Below are 17489 nucleotides of genomic sequence, written 5' to 3'. Positions count from 1 at the left end.
GGTCTATTCCACCAGAGGGTTTTTAATACTTAAAGACAACAACTCAACAGTTTCACAATCAGAGTTCGTTTACACCTGCAACATAACGACAGAGATAAAACGATGGAAGTGAAATATACGAAATCCATATAACCGTGAATACGTATAAAATTATTAGGATTATAAAACATGAAACTAAAGAAAAAATGATCACCAACTTTGCATCGTTGTGTCTGTGTCATTATGTTCCTCTTACTTTACTGGTCCCTTGTCCACGCTAGCGACTAATAACTTAAAACACTGTTCCACCACGTCACATAGTAATGTGTAACGTTAATCAAAAAAATTGCAAATTAGCCAGTGCTAAGTGCGAATTACTTTTTGGTTTTCTTTTCCCAGATAACTCTCATTTTGTTCGCTGTATTTTCTTACGACTGTAGACAAAAGTGTGATCTTTGTAAAATATCAACCTTTTCACGCCTTTAAAGAATAGTTAACACCATCACCAAAAAAGGAAAAACAATTCGTGAGGTTAAATGAAAAGTACAAGTTACCAAGGTAATTGCTTTACATAGGGTTCCTCACACTCTTACATACAATTATCCATATGACTTCTTTTTTTCATAATAATTATTAAATTTTAAATTCAAATGCCATTAACTGAAACTGTAACAAACAAAACTAACTGCGATATTGAAAACTGTAACAATAACTCCTTTAATACTCATGGTACATTATCATATTCTCTGTTTGAGTAGCAGAGTTGGGCTGTGTGCTCTTTCCTTCTAGGCTCTTAAATCATTATGGAAACTCCTGGTACAAAGCAAAAAAAAAAAAATTAAGCAAATAACTGCATCTTTCAATAACGATTTGCATGTTTTAACTGCTTAATGCTTACTTTCCCAAGTACCCCAATCACAAATGGCATGACAAAAATTCACTTCTGCAATTCTAGATCTTTCCAACTTTCTAAGATCTTTCCATTTCTAAGGTTTGCTAATGTTCATCATTCTCCATCCTTATTCCCAGCGTCCGTACTCTTTCCAGAGGACAGAAAGAGGGACCCTGGGAACGAATTTGCAGTGTCCTCCTGTTCTTTTTCCACGGCTTGCGTATCAAACATTTCTATATTTACGTATTTTTAAGGCAAGGAACACCAATCGACTATACTTACGGTAACAAACCAGATGAAGCTTGGTTTAAACTGGCTTTACTTTTACCAGGATAACAGTACGATAAGCAACATATGCAAAAATATTAATCATTATATATTATTCTAAAGAAAGCCGTTTCGTTTACCGTAACTGGCTTTTACGCAGAGCTGCAAGGAATAATGTGAAAACAACGACCGATAATTGGTAAAGTTGTGAAAATACCCTCAACACAAATGGCAATAAACTGGACGTTCTCTCGTGTCATTGAATCAAGAACTTCACGAGGAAGTATAGACAAGCTAATTGTAGCAGTTGTTTTCGTTTTGTTCATTGAAAGTAAATTTTTACATTTAAGAAGCAACGACGTAGCTGTTTCAAAATGAACTGTAACGAAACTTATTGTAGGTAGAGTGCCGAAGAGTAAACGTTATATGCCAGGTTTTATACGAACTATATATAAAGAGTGCATGACGCAGCGTATCACCTCTTGATTCAACATTAACGTCCTTCCTAAAAACTAAAGCTGTACCCTTTTCAACAAACCAGAACAAAAAAAAATTATCTGTCTTGAACCTTCTTAGTACCAGTGTTGTCACCGATGATAAAAGACATGAGAGCGAACTTAAAGTTAATCACTTGTAATCATATGATTTGCATAGTGGTTAAGGAGTAACGCCTCACTACTAAACTTCTCTTGACAAATCCAGCAGAGGTGTCTTTCAACATGACCAGAGTGGAGTTCTATCAAAGTGTTGGTTTGTGTGAAAATGTTATCTTGAGTGCAATCCGTAGCATCCTGGTGGGATCTCTCATGTCTTCTTAAACTTACCACGTGGCGAAAAAACTTGTTGCACTGTTTGCATTCATATGGCTTCTCTCCAGTATGAACTCTTTCATGTGTTCTCAAAGATCCTGCTTGACTAAAACATTTGCCACACTGTTTACATTCATATGGCTTCTCTCCAGTATGAACTCTTTCATGTTTTCTCAAAGGTCCTGCTTCACTAAAACACTTGCCACACTGTTGCATTCATATGGCTTCTCTCCAGTATGAACTCTTTTATGTGCGCTTAGATGTCCTGCTTGACTAAAACACTTTCCGCACTGTTTGCATTCATATGGCTTCTCTCCAGTATGAACCCTTTTATGTGCGCTTAGATATCTTGCTTGACTAAAACATTTTCCACACTGTTTACATTCATATGGCTTCTCTCCAGTATGAACTCTTTCATGTCTTCTCAGAGGTCCTGCTTGACTAAAAAACTTGTTGCACTGTTTGCATTCATATGGCTTCTCTCCAGTATGAACTCTTTTATGTGCGCTTAGATATCCTGCTTGACTAAAACATTTTCCACACTGTTTACATTCATATGGCTTCTCTCCAGTATGAACTCTTTCATGTGTTCTCAAAGGTCCTGCTTGACTAAAACACTTGCCACACTGTTTGCATTCATATATCTTCTCTCCAGTATGACTCTTTCATGTCTCCTTAGACTTCCTGCGTCACTAAAGCACTTGCTACACTGTTTGCATTGATATGGCTTCTTTTTTTCGTGCGTCTTTAGAGCTGCTGCATTATTGAAACACTTGGCACACAGTCCACATTTTCTTTCCATTTTCAAAATATCTGAAACGTAATCAGAAACACTTTCTAAATATTACTGGGAGTTTATCTTAGCGTGGTTTTACTCTGCTGTCCTTAAATTTTTATTCTATGTGGGCGTTTTAGTTTCAGTCGTATTGTAAGTACTGAAAATTATTAATCAAAGGCTTCTGTGAGCCAACTCTTGAATGCAGAAGAGAATAGTGGTAACAGTAAAGCGGTACTTGCATAAAACTACGCTTCAAGGATTCGTGGACGCCATACCGCATTGCGGAATGCGTTATGTATAAACAATTAAACAATCAAATGACACACGCACTCTGATTCCTTCTGATACGCGAAGCAACCCAAAGGTGGACGTGTACGTTTTTTTGGTGGTTTTGCGTGGTTGCCAATCGGCAAGAAAGCGTCACTTGCAGTTTTCCTTCCAAGAACCTCCGTAATTTTTTTTCCGCGTCGTGTTGTTGCCAAATCTGAACGATTTTGGTTGCACGCGATCTAAATCTTGCTGTTTTCAGCATGGTAATATTCCTTCCTACGTTTAAACGACGGCTTTTGTCGCGTTTAATAACATCGGGAGGTTTTAACCTTGCTGAAGTTGCTATTTTGGCTTTATCCAAGTGAACGTAAATATAGAAATACATCAAGCGCTGCGATGCAAATTTTCAATTTTTACATTTTTTCTTTTGAATCGATCTTATCGCTCAAACTGGAAGCCGAATAAATTTTATTGCGGCTTCTGTCTGGGCGAATTTCATCTGCTAACTGCGAGGACATGTGTTTGTTAACATTAGCCTTAGTTGTAACGTTTCATCGATACAAATACAAAACACACAAAAAGCTTTCCTATATAAAAAAAATTATTCAGATACAGCTGTAGGTCTTTTTACAGGCCTAAGAGGCAAAAGCGTACAATTTTCGCCGCGACGCGACTTGCAAGCGATTTGAAGTCAATTTTGAAGCGAATTTATGGAAGCACGTTTATCAAACATTTTGCAAGAACTGATCGGACTACGAAAAATCGATCTATCAGAATAGTATTTCAGTACAAATTCACGATCAAACCTTCAATTATTTGTGTGTTGTATTCCTAGAAACACTGATTTGAGATCCGCGCGATCATCGGACCGATAAAACCATAAGTCGAAGAACAATTTCTTCGCCGTAAATGCTTGATTTCCGTTAATGAAACTGTCGAGCATCCCTTAGAAGTCTTCTTTCGATTCACAATTTCAAGTTGTGTTTCCCTTTCGAAAACGAAAAATTCGTTAATTTCGACCAGTGCCAGGGTAAAATACCGCTACATTACGATCACTCATTCACTGCGCATGCCTGAACGTCAGCAACCCACCAACAGAACCAACCAACCAAGTGAAAACCCATTCTCGTCCCTAGGACCCCAACGGTTTTGTTTTAAATTGTTGAACGAGTGGCTCTGGGACCATCCAAAAATATCTTTTTTTTTTCATTGGCTGTTGAAAACCTGATGCGCTATAAGGTGAAAAATGCTACGCTTCCGCGCATTGGTCTTTACTCCCGGTGAGATGCTTGAAATCGTGCTATATAAAGAAACAAATAATGTAAACATTTTGTCGATAGATGAAAAGAACCTTGTGTTTAGCGCAAAAAATTAATGGCTTGGAAAAAAAGCTCATCAAAAGAGACGCCTGAAATATTTTCAATTCTTCCAAATAAGCTAGCTTGCTTTCCATAAAAGCCAAGGTGATCATTGGGATCTCAGAGGAAGAACTGAACGAAGAGTAAACCATAGTCTTTGTACTAGCACAAGTCAGGAGTGATGTAGCTCTCATTTTCGAAGGTAAGTGCCTCTGACTCGGCCGGCTTTATTCCGTTGCCCAGAAACACGCTTACGGCGAAACAGACGCAATATTTCGATTTATAATATTCGGAAGTACTGTGCACAGTCCCACACAAATAGTAAAATGCTGAGAAAAATTGAAGTTTCCCTTGTTGAGTATAATATAAGTAACTATCTGTGATGTATTAGGCAGTTTGTTGCAAGGAATCTCATATTCTCTTTTAAGCTGACCACAGATTCATTGGATTGTCTGGTGCAAAGTAATGTAATTTGGAATTGATTTAATAAATAAAAATAAAACAAATAAGTGCAAACCTTACTGAAGCTCTACCAACTCACCGATCAGAGGCTAAGCAAACAGAAGCTTAAAGGCAAATTAAAGATTTTTTAAAGAATGATGGCTTCTAATGGGTCTTGTTGATGGGAATAAGAATTAGGACTATGGGACTTATGAAAGTCTTATTTAACACGTATCACCGTTCCATCAAAAGCTCACATGAGAACTACACCCTTTCTGATTCACATGGAAATGACGGCATCCCATTTTTCTGTTGAGAATTAAAAGCAACGTAACTGAACTGATAACCTCCTCAAATCACAACCTCTGATGGCCTGTTTAAATGGAGAAAGGATACATTTGTGGCTTTTCCAGATTTCACCACAGAGGAAGGATAGAGGAAGGATACATCTGTGACTTCGCCACTGCAAGGGTCACCTGGCTTTTATTTGTTTCTTTTTATTGTTGTTGTTGTCTTTTGATATATGCTTTACATGAACGACACCTACCTACTTATTAGAGTACATCCCATCTGTTTGCCTCTTCCTTTGTAAGCTATCCCTCTTACTTGTTTTAAATGTTGTTTCTAAATGAAGAATTTTGTCCCTGTGTTTAACAGTTACTACACTCAAGTGACACCAATCTCAAAAAGAAAACTGTCCTAGAATTGAAAGGTTCTACAGTCGACTCCCGATAACTCGAACCCTCGCAGACTCGAACCAATTTTCCTTTCCTTTCAGGTCATCTTCTATATAATTTTACCCTCGATAACTCAAACTCCCAACAACTCGAGCCTTTTTCAATTTCCCTTGAAGGTTCGAGTTATAGGGGGTCAACTGTAGTTCTTTTGTATTCAAGTATTCATGTCTGTTAATAATTTTAGTTGGTTCTGTCCTTAAGTATTTTAATCAAGGCTTCTTAGACACTTTTTACGACATCTGAATTTGTTTCTTAATATTATTACTCATTCTATTTTATAACAATTTTGAAATTTTGCAAGTATAAATAAATTTGCTTTTAGCTCTTTATCTAAGTACGTAACATTTTTTCACATTTTAGAGTTTCAAGTGGACTAGCAAAGCCCCAATGGCAGGTCTCATAGTAGTGTGGGGAGCTTCTCTGACTCTATGAAAGACTCAGAGCAAGTGTTTGGCACTGTAAAGGATACTATCAAAATGCCTCTGTGGCAAATAGACCTGTTTGATTTAGTTGAACCTACCTGTAGCTGCCAATGTCACATTAGCGAGTTTTACTTTATTCTTTATGAGAACAACAAAGGAAATTAATGGTGTTATTCAGTGGTAATCATTTCAGTTTTAAACATCTTAAGGAACCAAATGCTAAAAGGTATTAGAATCACCTCATCACTGTGAGTAGGATTCTCTCCCTACCCACCTTTACCCTGTGGTTTCTGAGAGAGTAAAAATGACTGGGGTCCTTACATTGGGTAACCAGAAACAAAACTATACTGCAGTTTGTTTGACCACTGAAACAAAATAATCATTTGCATCTGATCTTTAGGGATTTTAAAATAAAAACAGTATGCCATTGTTGATCTTTACTCGTATTTTACAGATGTTACAAAGCTGGTAAACTTCTTTATCTAAGATAATAGATCTCAGAACACAGAGATGTAAGACAAATTAAGATACCCGAGCCATTCACTGAATGGGAATGGTTGGTCTTTGAACTAATATAGCAGGATTGTGGGGTCAATTTTTTCCCCTTTTATATAAATAACACTGACACAGATTTTTCGACATCAACAATCTGCCTCAGTTACGGAACGTTTTTTTAAACATTACAATAATGACACAAGGCGCAAGTCCGACAACAATATTCCACAACAACTTATGAGGTGCAGAATGTATAAAATTTATACAACAGTGAAACATGTACAAGAAACCACTAAAACATTTCTTTCCACCTTTCGTTTCCAATAATTTAACCGATAGATGAGACAAACTAATTCGGCTTTTAAGTTCCACTAATTCTTCGGAAATCTGGTTAACTTTTTTCCGAAGTCATTCGCATTGCAAGACGTAACAGATCAAGACCAGAGTAAAAAAGTACTAACCAGACTGGTGTAAACATACAACCGTGACTGTATCCACAACGAAAGAACTGTTGAATTATTTTAAAATAACGCCTGAAACCCGTTTATCAAAGACGTAGGCTGTTTTTCAGAGTCGCGCCGTGTAGGGTAGTTAAAATCTCTTTTAAATTGGCTATAAAAACACTCTTACAACCTTCTTTCGTTGTGTTGACAATCCTTCGACAAAATGTTTCCGGTTTCCTAATACTGAGCAAGCGCAATAGTTATTTATCACACTGAGGGTTACCAGGGCCAACGATCCAACCGCTGACCAAAAGATCGTAGGCTCTGGAAACGAGGATGAGTGAGAACCAAACTCGTCGCTAAAACTCGTTCATTGCGCATGCAAGCATTCACAAGTTAAAAGGTGCCATGGGTAACAAGTTGAGTTTAACCATAAGCCTTACCAAGGTGACATGCGTGGATGAGAAAACAATAGGAAATTACATGACTATATTACGTAACAAATTTTTATCACATGCGTCCTGCATCTTGAAATATCTTGTTTTTTTTTTTATTTTTTATTCATAGCAACGACACGTACAAACAATACTACGTTACATGACTATTTGAGTTACACTACTATTACTACATTACATTACATTGCTTGACCTACTTACAGAAATTGTACTTACATTGCTTGTATTCTTTTTAACTAATTACGAAATAAATACACGTGCTACGTCATCCTGCATACGATGCTAACACAACACACGCACACATACACACACACGCACCCCACCCACACATACAAGAGATAATAAAAGATTCCCCTTACTCAACTCTCATACTTAAAGTGCTTCACGCATCGTAGTTGCTGAGAGTGGTCCACTTAGCTCTATATTTTTCGTAATTGGAATTTCTAATGGCTATTTGTCTTTCACATTTGATCTTGCTGTCTAGTAAGGCAAGAAAGACCTTTAAATTTGGAGTCTCAGACTGGTTTCTTGCAACAAAAACATGATATTTAGCAATAAGAAGATAATGGTTTAACGCGTAGAAGGTGGTCGTTTCAGGTTTGTAACCGTACAGGATTTCAGTATTCCTAGGACTAATGTTGTCAGAGCGCTTAGCATTCCACCACATCATTATGTCTTTCCAAAAGATTTTAACGTCGGGGCATTCGCAAAGCATGTGAATAAGCGTTTCGTTCGGAAAGAGGCAGCGTTCACATTCTGGAGAAGCCTTTATATTCATTTTGTAAAGAGAGTGATAAGTGGGTATGATGTTATGAATTAGTTTGAATTGGAAGCTCCTCAGTTTGTTTTCGACTGTGACTTTAAAAGGAAGCTCGTATACTGCCTTTACATTCAACCCTTGTTTTCTAAGATTGATTTCAACGATGGGGGGAGAAAAGGATCTTTCTGCAAGCATCACACGGGCTTTTTTTGTAGAGGAGATGTCAAGGGATGGGACTGGTTCGTTATCGCCGTTAGTGAGATTACCTACGATTTCGCTTTTCCAAATTTTAGGGATTGCCGCAAGAACACCAGCATAATCGAGAAAAGTAGAGCGAACGCTATATTTGCATTTGAAGTTTTCGAACGAAAGGAACTGGCCATGGATGTTTAGGAGGTCGCTTATTTTCAAAATGCCTTTATTAGCCCATGATCTATAATAAAAAGATTTTCCGTTTATCTTTATGAACCGATTGTTCCAAATGATTTCTTGTTTGTATTCATTTGCGTTACGTGGATCTTTGGAATTGAGCTCTTGCCATACAGCTAAAACGTCTTTATAAAAAACAGAGAGATTTTTGAGGTCGAGTAATTTAAGATCGTAGTTACATTGAAATAAGAGAGTTCCACCGACCTTACCTAAAAGCGAATCAAGGAGGGCACACCAATGGCGGTCATTTGCTAGACAGTAACGATTAACCCACGAAGTCTTGAGCGATTTAACAACGTCAGCAAAATTGAGCATATTAAGACCGCCGTGGCTTATTGGGCCGGTCAGAGTTTTTCTTTTGACTTTATCTGGCTTAAATTTCCAAATAAAAGAGAAGATATTGCTGTTGACTTCTTTTACAAATTCTTTGGGAACATTTAATACGGAACAACTATAAACAAGTTTGGCGAGAGCTAAGTTTTTGACGATGGCAATTCTGCCTAAGATCGTTAAATGTCTACTTGACCAAGTATTTAGAACTTTTTTGAGTTTGGCAAGCCTCTCGTCGAAATTGATTTTATTCCCAACCTGAACATGATAAGGAAAAGCGATTCCAAGCGCAATGACGTATTGCTTCGGCCATGAAATGCCAAAAGGTTCTTCTTTGCCTAATCGGCTTTTCAAAGGACCAAGCCAAAGACCCTCGGTTTTAGACTTATTGATTTTCAAGCCGGAAAGGTCACCGAACTGATCGAGAAGAGTTAGTAGGGACACCGCGGATGAATCGTTGTGAATGAAAGCGGTGGTGTCGTCAGCGTACATACTGAGTTTAGTGATCTTATTTCCGTTTTCAAGTCCTTTGATTGATTCATCGATTCTTATTTGGTGGGCGAGTGGCTCCACAGCTAGAACAAAGAGTAAACCTGAAAGAGGACAACCCTGTCTAACACCCCTTTGGAGAGAAAAAAATTCCGACGAGTAGCCATTATTTACAACACAGCTAGAAATGTTGGTGTAAAACGTTTTGATCCAGTTGAGGAAACTTGGACCGAAATTCATAGTGTTAAGCACTTTAAAGAGAAAGTCCCATTCTAAAGAATCAAAGGCCTTTTCAAAGTCAAGGAAAAGTATCATTCCGTCCTTGTTTTCATATTGTTCAATTATATCCGAAATTAAGCGAATATTTTCACCAATAAATCTACCTTTGATGTACCCAGTTTGATCACCGTTTATCAAGTACGGAAGTACTTTCTCTAAACGTTTCGCAATACATTTGGTTGCTAATTTGTAGTCTGTGTTTAGAAGAGAAATAGGGCGCCAATTTTTTAACAGAAGAGGATCTTTATTCTTTTTTGGGATCAGGGAGATGATTCCTTGACTCTGAGAGATAGAAAGTTCTCCTAGTGAGGCACTGTGATTGAAGCAGTCTATCAAAGGACCAGAAACATCGGGCCAGAAACGAAGGTAAAATTCTGCTGTTAACCCATCTGTGCCAGGAGTCTCGTTAGGTTGAAACGTTTTCAACGCGGCAAGGCATTCCTCTGCGGTTATCAGACCTTCGCAAAGGTCTTGCTTTGTGCTGTCGAGTTTTGGTAAGGATTCACAATCGAAAAAGGTAGAAAAGCGTTCAGCTGAAAGCTGGTTTTGAGAGGTGTAAAGCTGATTGTAAAAATTTTTCATGGCGGTTAATATAGTTTTTGGATCCTCTACAGTACTACCGTCAGGTGTCTTCAGCTTTGTTATATGTTTCTTTACATAACTTCTTTTTTCTAAGTTAAAAAAGTATTTGTTGCATTTTTCTCCTAATTCATACCATCTAGCCCTACTCCGGATAATAGACCCTTTAGTTTTTTGCACGGCAATTTCATCTAATTCGATCTTGAGTTTTCTAGCCTTGTTTACAAGGGAGCTATTTTCTGGGGTTTCGTCGATACGTGAGTTGATTTTCTCTAGCTTTTGGAGGAGGTTCAATTCCGTACTTCTTTCAGCGTTGGCTTTCTTTTTCGCAAAACGAATTGCAAATATCCGGATCTCCATTTTCAACATTTCCCAAAATAACCTTTTATCAGCAACATCCTTGTGTTTTTGGGTGGCGTGTTTGATGATGAAGCTCATTTTTGTGACGAAATCTTCATTTTCTAAGAGTGAATTATTAAATTTCCAGTAGCCTGGGCCTCTTTCTTCTTGTTTGTCTTCAGGCTTGATCGAGATGGTGACAGGGGAGTGATCTGAATCATGATAGGCGGAAATGTCGGTTTTCGAAACGCGGCATAATAAATGCTTCGAGATGAGCCAGAAATCCAGTCTACATTTGATTTTCCCGGAGCTATTTCTCCACGTAAACTGTGTATCATGTGGATGTTGTTCTCGCCAGGGATCGACTAGGTCATAGTTGCAACGGAGTTCGTCGATCGAATGTATTACACTTTTTTTGAATTGAATGTCTTTACCTCCAAATTTATCGGAAGCGGACAGTGGGCAGTTAAAATCTCCACCAATAAGAATTTTGTCAGTTTGCTGGCCACGAATAGAATCGGTTATCTTCTGAAAAAAAGAAATTTGCTGGTTTTGGTCGTTTGGGGCATAAATATTAACGAGGCACAATTCGTCTTCGTTGACGGTGGTGTTTACGATAATAAATCTGCCGTTTTTATCCGCAGTAACATTCGTCACCTCTTTACTGAGTGAGGGACTGAAAAGAATCATAACACCTCTACTGTGTTTTGAGCCGTGCGCAAAGAAAATGTCGCCTCCCCATTCTGCTCACCAAACATTTTCCAAGCTAGCATCGCTGTACGTCTCTTGCAGAAAAATTACATCAAATTTTCTAATATGAAGCCACCGGAAAAGTTTTCTTCTTTTGATAGATTTGTTGAGGCCTCTTGCATTAAGAGAAACAGCATTTAAGGTCATATACACACTAGATTTATGAATTTCTTTCTAACGCAATTCATGAACCACAGCTTGCAACGTTCGATAGCGTTTAGCCTTGCGATGTAAATGTTTTGTGCAGATGGTGCGCTGACAACAATTTACAATACGTTGAGTAAGGCGGGTACAAATCACGATGAGTACAACAAGTGTACTATGGCAACTAACACTTAACATAATAGAAACACTAATTAAACTGCGAAGCAGCTTAATGTATAGAAGGGAATAAGTGCCATTTTTTAAAGGCATGTTGAAAAGAGACAAAACCCTCCTACAAAACTCTCCGCCAAAATTTAAATAATTAATTGATGAAGCGAAAGGGAAGCGAGGGTTTTGAAAGGGAACGTTTGAATAATGTTATGTTACATGTGGGAGAGGGTGGGAAAGAAAAATATTTGATTATAACCTAACGAATATTGTCCAAATCTTCAACTTCATGTACTCTATGTACTTGATCGCTTTGGGACTTCCTGACGAAAATTTTGCCGTCAATGGTCCAGGCGACATGCCAGTTGTTGATCTTTTTAACTTTTCTTACTTTAGCGAACAGTTCACGCCTATAGTTAGTTAAGTTCTCATTAATATAAACAGCTCCTGCATTATGAAAATAGTTGTTTAAACTTACTGACTTCAGGTACTTCTTGGATTTATAGAGTTCATTTTTGGCTCTGTATGATCTGAATCGTACAATGATTGGTCTTGGACCGCCGTTAGATCTTCTCGTGGCCATTCTATGACAGATGTCGATGTCATTGTTGACAATATGTACATTGAGAACCTTTCCAAGCTTGATGATCTTGTCAGACAGATTTTCTTCTGAAGACTCAGGAATGCCGTGAATTTCGAGATTATGTTTTCTAGTGTATTGTTCTAAATCGTCTATTTGGCATATAGCGGTGTCCAGATCGCTTTTAAGACCATCTAGATCGTCGTTTAAGTCGGCAACTTCATCTTCTGCTTTGCGAACTTCTTTCTTGAGAGAGCTCACATCTTGTTTCAGCTTGTTATTCTCCGCCTCTAATTTTTCCAGTTTGTCGATGTGGAACTCTAGCGACTTCTGCAGTTCTTCGTGTTGCTTGCGCAAAGCTCTGTTCTCTTTAAGAAGCTCGTCAGTGTTCCGTTGTATCTTGTTCAGTGCGATCCAGATACTCGACAGATCGGCATGCTCGACCATGTGCTCTGTAGTCTTTGCAGTCTTATTTGGAGGAATTTCGGGCGAGCTGCTGCTACTAGGCCTTTCAACTCTCTTCCCTCCAGTGATGGGTGGACTTTCGTCGCGTTCGCTTACCTTTTCAGCCATTTATTACAAAGCGGAGAGCTACACAGGACGGACTACTCAAAAACGCTGCCGTCCATCTTGGCTCTCCCTCGGGACCTGTTGTGAAATATCTTGTGTTGATAATCAAAAGAAAAATGCTCCATAAAATGATAAGCTATAAGTTTATCACATCTTTATATCGTGACCAGCAAACTTTTAGCTTAAAGGAGTCCACACATCCTATGAGTGCCTACGTTTTAAAATTAAAAATTCAGTTTAAATTTAAATTTATGAAGTCTCTAAAGTCTTCGCGTTCACAACACAGTGGCACCTACACTGTACGACAGGACCTGCAAGCTAATTTGTCATTCTAAGGAACTTGGAACAGAGTTCAATGTGCCACCTGCTGGTACTTTGTAGTGACTTTGCAGAATCTACGAAATAAATTGAAAAGATCTCAATCCAACAAAAAGAGGACATTTACAGGAAGGGCTTGGACCAGGTAAGGTTTTCATTTAGCATTAGTGGCCACCATTGTTTACAAAGGAAAATGAAGCAAGTCAAGATTACATGTCAGTTAGGACTAGTTGACGTCCAGACATGATGCCATGGCAACAGCACACTCACGTAGATAAAAATCACTGACAGTAAGTCAGCATCCAAGAGGGAATACTCAGGTGTCTTAGAGACAGGCAGGTAGAAAGGATACCAAGTTGCTACACACAAAAAGGCTAAAAATGGATCACAAAAAAACTCCAACTGGCCAGAAAGTCAACCAGAAAAGATGATGAAACTCTAAACTAGTCCCTAACAAATTATTATACCCAAAACAATTCTACGTAGAAACTTTCTAACACGCAGAAGTCTTTGCCTCCGTGACAAGAATTTATCTGAGGAATCCCCCTGAGGAAAGAACCCTTAACTTTCACAATATCTACCTTGCTAATGTTTGCAACCAACAATCCTGAGATTAATCGTTCTATAACAAGGATGGCTGACAAACTAAACATAGAATCCATTGTCTCTGTTCAAGGGTACTATGCCTTATAACATAGAGGGAAAATTACTGAATGCTGATTGGTTGAGACACAAAACAATTTTTTCGTAATTTTTTTCTCACAGAAGGGGTGCACAGAGGGCAAAATTACTTACTCCTGATTGGTTGAGTGATGAAAATACTCGCTCCTGATTGGCTGACCAAGCCATTTCTGTATTTAGTTGGTTCCCCACCGGTTCCTTCATTTTTCTGTGCCCAACAACATCGAGTTGTTTCAAGTCTTTTAAGTTTGCTTTTTTAAGCCAGGTTGCTTGTGCCAAAAAATAATAGAAATCAAGTGCTATAGCTAGAAAGAAATTCCTAAAGGTGAGTTTTCATGTCTCACAAGAAACAGCAAGAGATTATTTGAGTCAAAAGTTTAAAAGTTAAAAACTTGGATTGGAACTGTTTGGTTGAGAAAAATTAAATCAGTCGCGGCGACCAAGTGCTTTCACCTCGCTACAGCTCAAATTAAATAGAAAAAATTACTTCTTTGGACCCACCGTTTGCTTTAAATATTTTTATTAATCTGTGTTTGTGTGCTCCTCAAGCAGTGGAAAGCAAGTTCACGCCTAACATTTGGTTTAACTGTCGTTTGGTTTTCCTCATGAATTAAACTTCTATATTCTCCCAATTACATTTAAACAACAATCACCTTGTCTCATCAGTTTTGTCTCTTTTGTACCTAAGAAACAATTTAAAAATTGTTTGTAATTATTGTTTTGCTTACAGGCAAGAGTTTTCACTCCCGGGCTAACTGTTTTATAAACTGCCTCAATAGTTTTCAGAAAATTATGCCCTCTACCTCATAAACACATAATCACAATCAGTCCTCATAGAATTATAGATTAATTTTCTTTGCATTTTCAAAGTTTTTCCAAATTTTCCTTGTCAAGAAATTGGGAAAACTTTGAAAATATGTGTAATTATTTATCCTTAATTCGATCTACTCATCTTCATTCAAACTGAATTATTATTCCTGTAATTTATAATAAAGGAACTAGCCTGTGAGCAAGCTGTCTACTTGGTCAGCCGTGTAAAGGGATATAGAATGGGTGGATGACCCACTAGCGAGTGGCAAGCTAAGTGATCCACAATAAGATTGGTACAGAGTAGCATAACCCCGCCTCAATTCATAGCCCCTTGCGCTATAACTTCTTGCAGCTGACCTAATAAAAAAAAGCTTGCTTGCAGTCTATGAAGGAACAAAATGTCTGATTACAACAACTCTCACATTTGTGATTGTAAACTTGAAAGGAGAGAAAGCATGCAATAAAAATACAGTACAGTCAATTCTCTTCTAAGCGATCACCCTTGGGGCACGACAAAGAAGTCGCTTATGGGAGGTGGTCGCTTACGGGAAAGATCAACGAAATACGCCTAATACTGGATTAATTAGTTAATGACATAAAAATATTACCTTAGCAGCTAAAATTAGGCAAATAGAACTAATTTATTTGATTTTGTCACATGCAACAAGTTTCGGGAAAAGTACAGTAGAGTGTTAACAGCACTTGTCAATGTGTCTCATGTTAATTAAAATCACCTGAAACTTTGTGTAACATTTTGGAACAGAACACTGTAACAATTCCCGTTTACCTACAGATCTAATGATAGCGATCTTCTCTGTCTGTAAACTGTTATTATCTGTCAGCAGTCTGGGGTAGTGTCCTTAAAAATTGAACTTTTTTCACTTTTGAGTAATGATTTATTAACAATCATGCGTGATTTTGTTGATTGGGTCGCTTACCGGAAACAGAAAGCAAAAGAATACGTCAAAGTTCTGGCTTAAAAAGTGGTCGTGGTCCCTTAAGAAATTTGAGTGGTGGTCGCTTACGAGAGAGTATTCAACTGAGGAACAAAACGGTTGTTTATGAAGTGGTCGCTTATGGGAGGTGGTCACTTACGAGAAGTGGTTGCTGTTAAGGATATCGAACAAAGGAATAGTTTTTTGATTAGATCAATTATCAATTACTTTGTGTGCCTAGTTACGATCGTAGTTACAATGTTTATCTGTTTTCCTATTGGTTTGTAATCGAATCTTTTAGCGTCACCACGCGCATATAAAAGCTAAGTTAGCGTCCCTTTAAGCCAGAGTTTCGCAAGATTTCGCCTTGAATAGCAGCACCTTCGTTCTTTCGTAGTAAACCTTTGGCACAAGCGGGACCGATATGTAAGTGATTTTGTTAGTTTTATTTCAATGTGTTTAAGTTTACTTTTCACCTTGGGCGTTAGCGCACATATGTACTGTGTTGTACAATAGTACAACTAATTGTCTTGAAATCAAAGAGTAATTTGAAAGAATAAGTCGCTTAGACAGCTACGCCCACATTTTAGTCTTTGGGCTGTTAATCAGCCGCAAATGTTCATTGTGTAGCCGACCTTTAAATCTCGAGTAGTTTTAATTTAGCCTTTTATGTTTTGTTTATGTTAATTTACGTGTAATTGTTGTTATTTTAATCGCGTTATCGACATAGGCACGTAAAGCGTTTCTTTTATGCCTTACGCACGAATTCAAGTTGATTCATACTTTCGTTGTTGCATTATTGTAATTTCAGTTTACGATCGTGATCGTGATTGTCTTCGTCTCTCAATAAACACCGTTAACCGTCATCTTGGTTTTCGTGGTTTTGCGTCAACGACCTGTAAAATAGTCCCAACACCAGCGACACTTTGCAAACACGCCTTAGCGACACCCCTCGAAGTCTCGTCTTTCGTCGCAATCGTTACAGTTGCTATGAGAGAGTTGACTGTATTTGCATGCAACATCATGTCAAATAATTTTTGTTACACTTTCCGAAATGAGAAGTTTAAGGACAATAAATCTGTAATTGTGCTGGGGGATCTTCAGCCACCTTTTTATATCTGTGCCACAAATTTGTAAAAACAAAATGTCCAAGGACAAATGCAAGGAAAAACTGCCATTGAAAGCAGATTAAACTGTCTGTAAGCTTTTGAAACCTGATTGAGCACAATTGAGCAATCTTACAGTCAACCCCGGTCACGCGTGAACGATATTTTTGAAATTTGAACGGAGTTTTGAAATTTACATGTCAGTTTTGAAAATCACCAACGAGATTTCAGAGTTCCCGATAAATTTCCCTAGCTTATTAACGATTTAAAGCTATGAATTTTTCTTTACATTGCAAAATTGAATATTTCAAGAATAACAATTGTTTCCCAACTATTTTGAATCTTTTTTTCATGTTAATGCGTCTATTTCGGAACGATTTCCAGAGAAATGTCCAACATTCCATTCACACGTCGCACATTACAAAGACAAATTCGAATGTTCATTTCATTCTTGGAAATACTGTTCACGCGTGACCTGGATTGACTGTAATATCAACCAATGCCAGATACCAGTACTAAAAAAATTGCCTCTACGTGTGTAGTAATTTCAATAAGTGCAAATTATGGAATAAATGTGGTGGTATCTTTTTCAGTACACTCCATGGAACAGCTTTAGTCACAATGCTCTCCTGCTCAAAAGGAGCAGGGGGGAACACCTGTAAGCAATGGCAGCTTATTCACTGAAGGCATGTTCATCCATCAACGGCAAGCAATGAAGCATTCTGATTGGTCATTAGCTCATCAATCAAAGGTAATGACAAACACATTAATCTGCCTACATCATAAACATCCAGCTCAGGCCTACACTGAATGTGGCCAAGACCAAAGAAAATTACTGTTCACCTAAACTAATGGCATATTCAAAACACAGGCTCT

The 17489-nt window shown here is 37.9% G+C and overlaps 3 protein-coding genes across 3 annotated transcripts in view; all 3 read right to left on the bottom strand.

Annotated features, from left to right (window-relative positions):
• LOC146453927 (uncharacterized) overlaps positions 1-17489 on the bottom strand; it is a 251249-nt gene that overhangs the window by 143343 nt on the left and 90417 nt on the right. The gene's annotated exons all lie outside the window — the stretch shown is intronic.
• Positions 1-17489, bottom strand: part of LOC146453933 (uncharacterized) — a 236753-nt gene that overhangs the window by 199655 nt on the left and 19609 nt on the right. The window lies entirely within an intron of this gene.
• LOC146453935 (uncharacterized) overlaps positions 1-17489 on the bottom strand; it is a 48304-nt gene that overhangs the window by 28499 nt on the left and 2316 nt on the right. Inside the window, exon 2 of the mRNA XM_085096020.1 lies at positions 5342-5418. The gene's annotated coding sequence lies outside the window, so the exon portion shown is untranslated. The remainder of the gene's footprint in view (positions 1-5341; positions 5419-17489) is intronic.

This window comes from Pavona decussata, unplaced genomic scaffold, assembly GCF_977016875.1.
Source record: "Pavona decussata unplaced genomic scaffold, jaPavDecu1.1 SCAFFOLD_321, whole genome shotgun sequence".
Classification (NCBI taxonomy): domain Eukaryota; kingdom Metazoa; phylum Cnidaria; class Anthozoa; order Scleractinia; family Agariciidae; genus Pavona; species Pavona decussata.
Note: the sequence above shows the minus strand (reverse complement) of the source record. Positions and strands in the feature narration are given on the sequence as shown.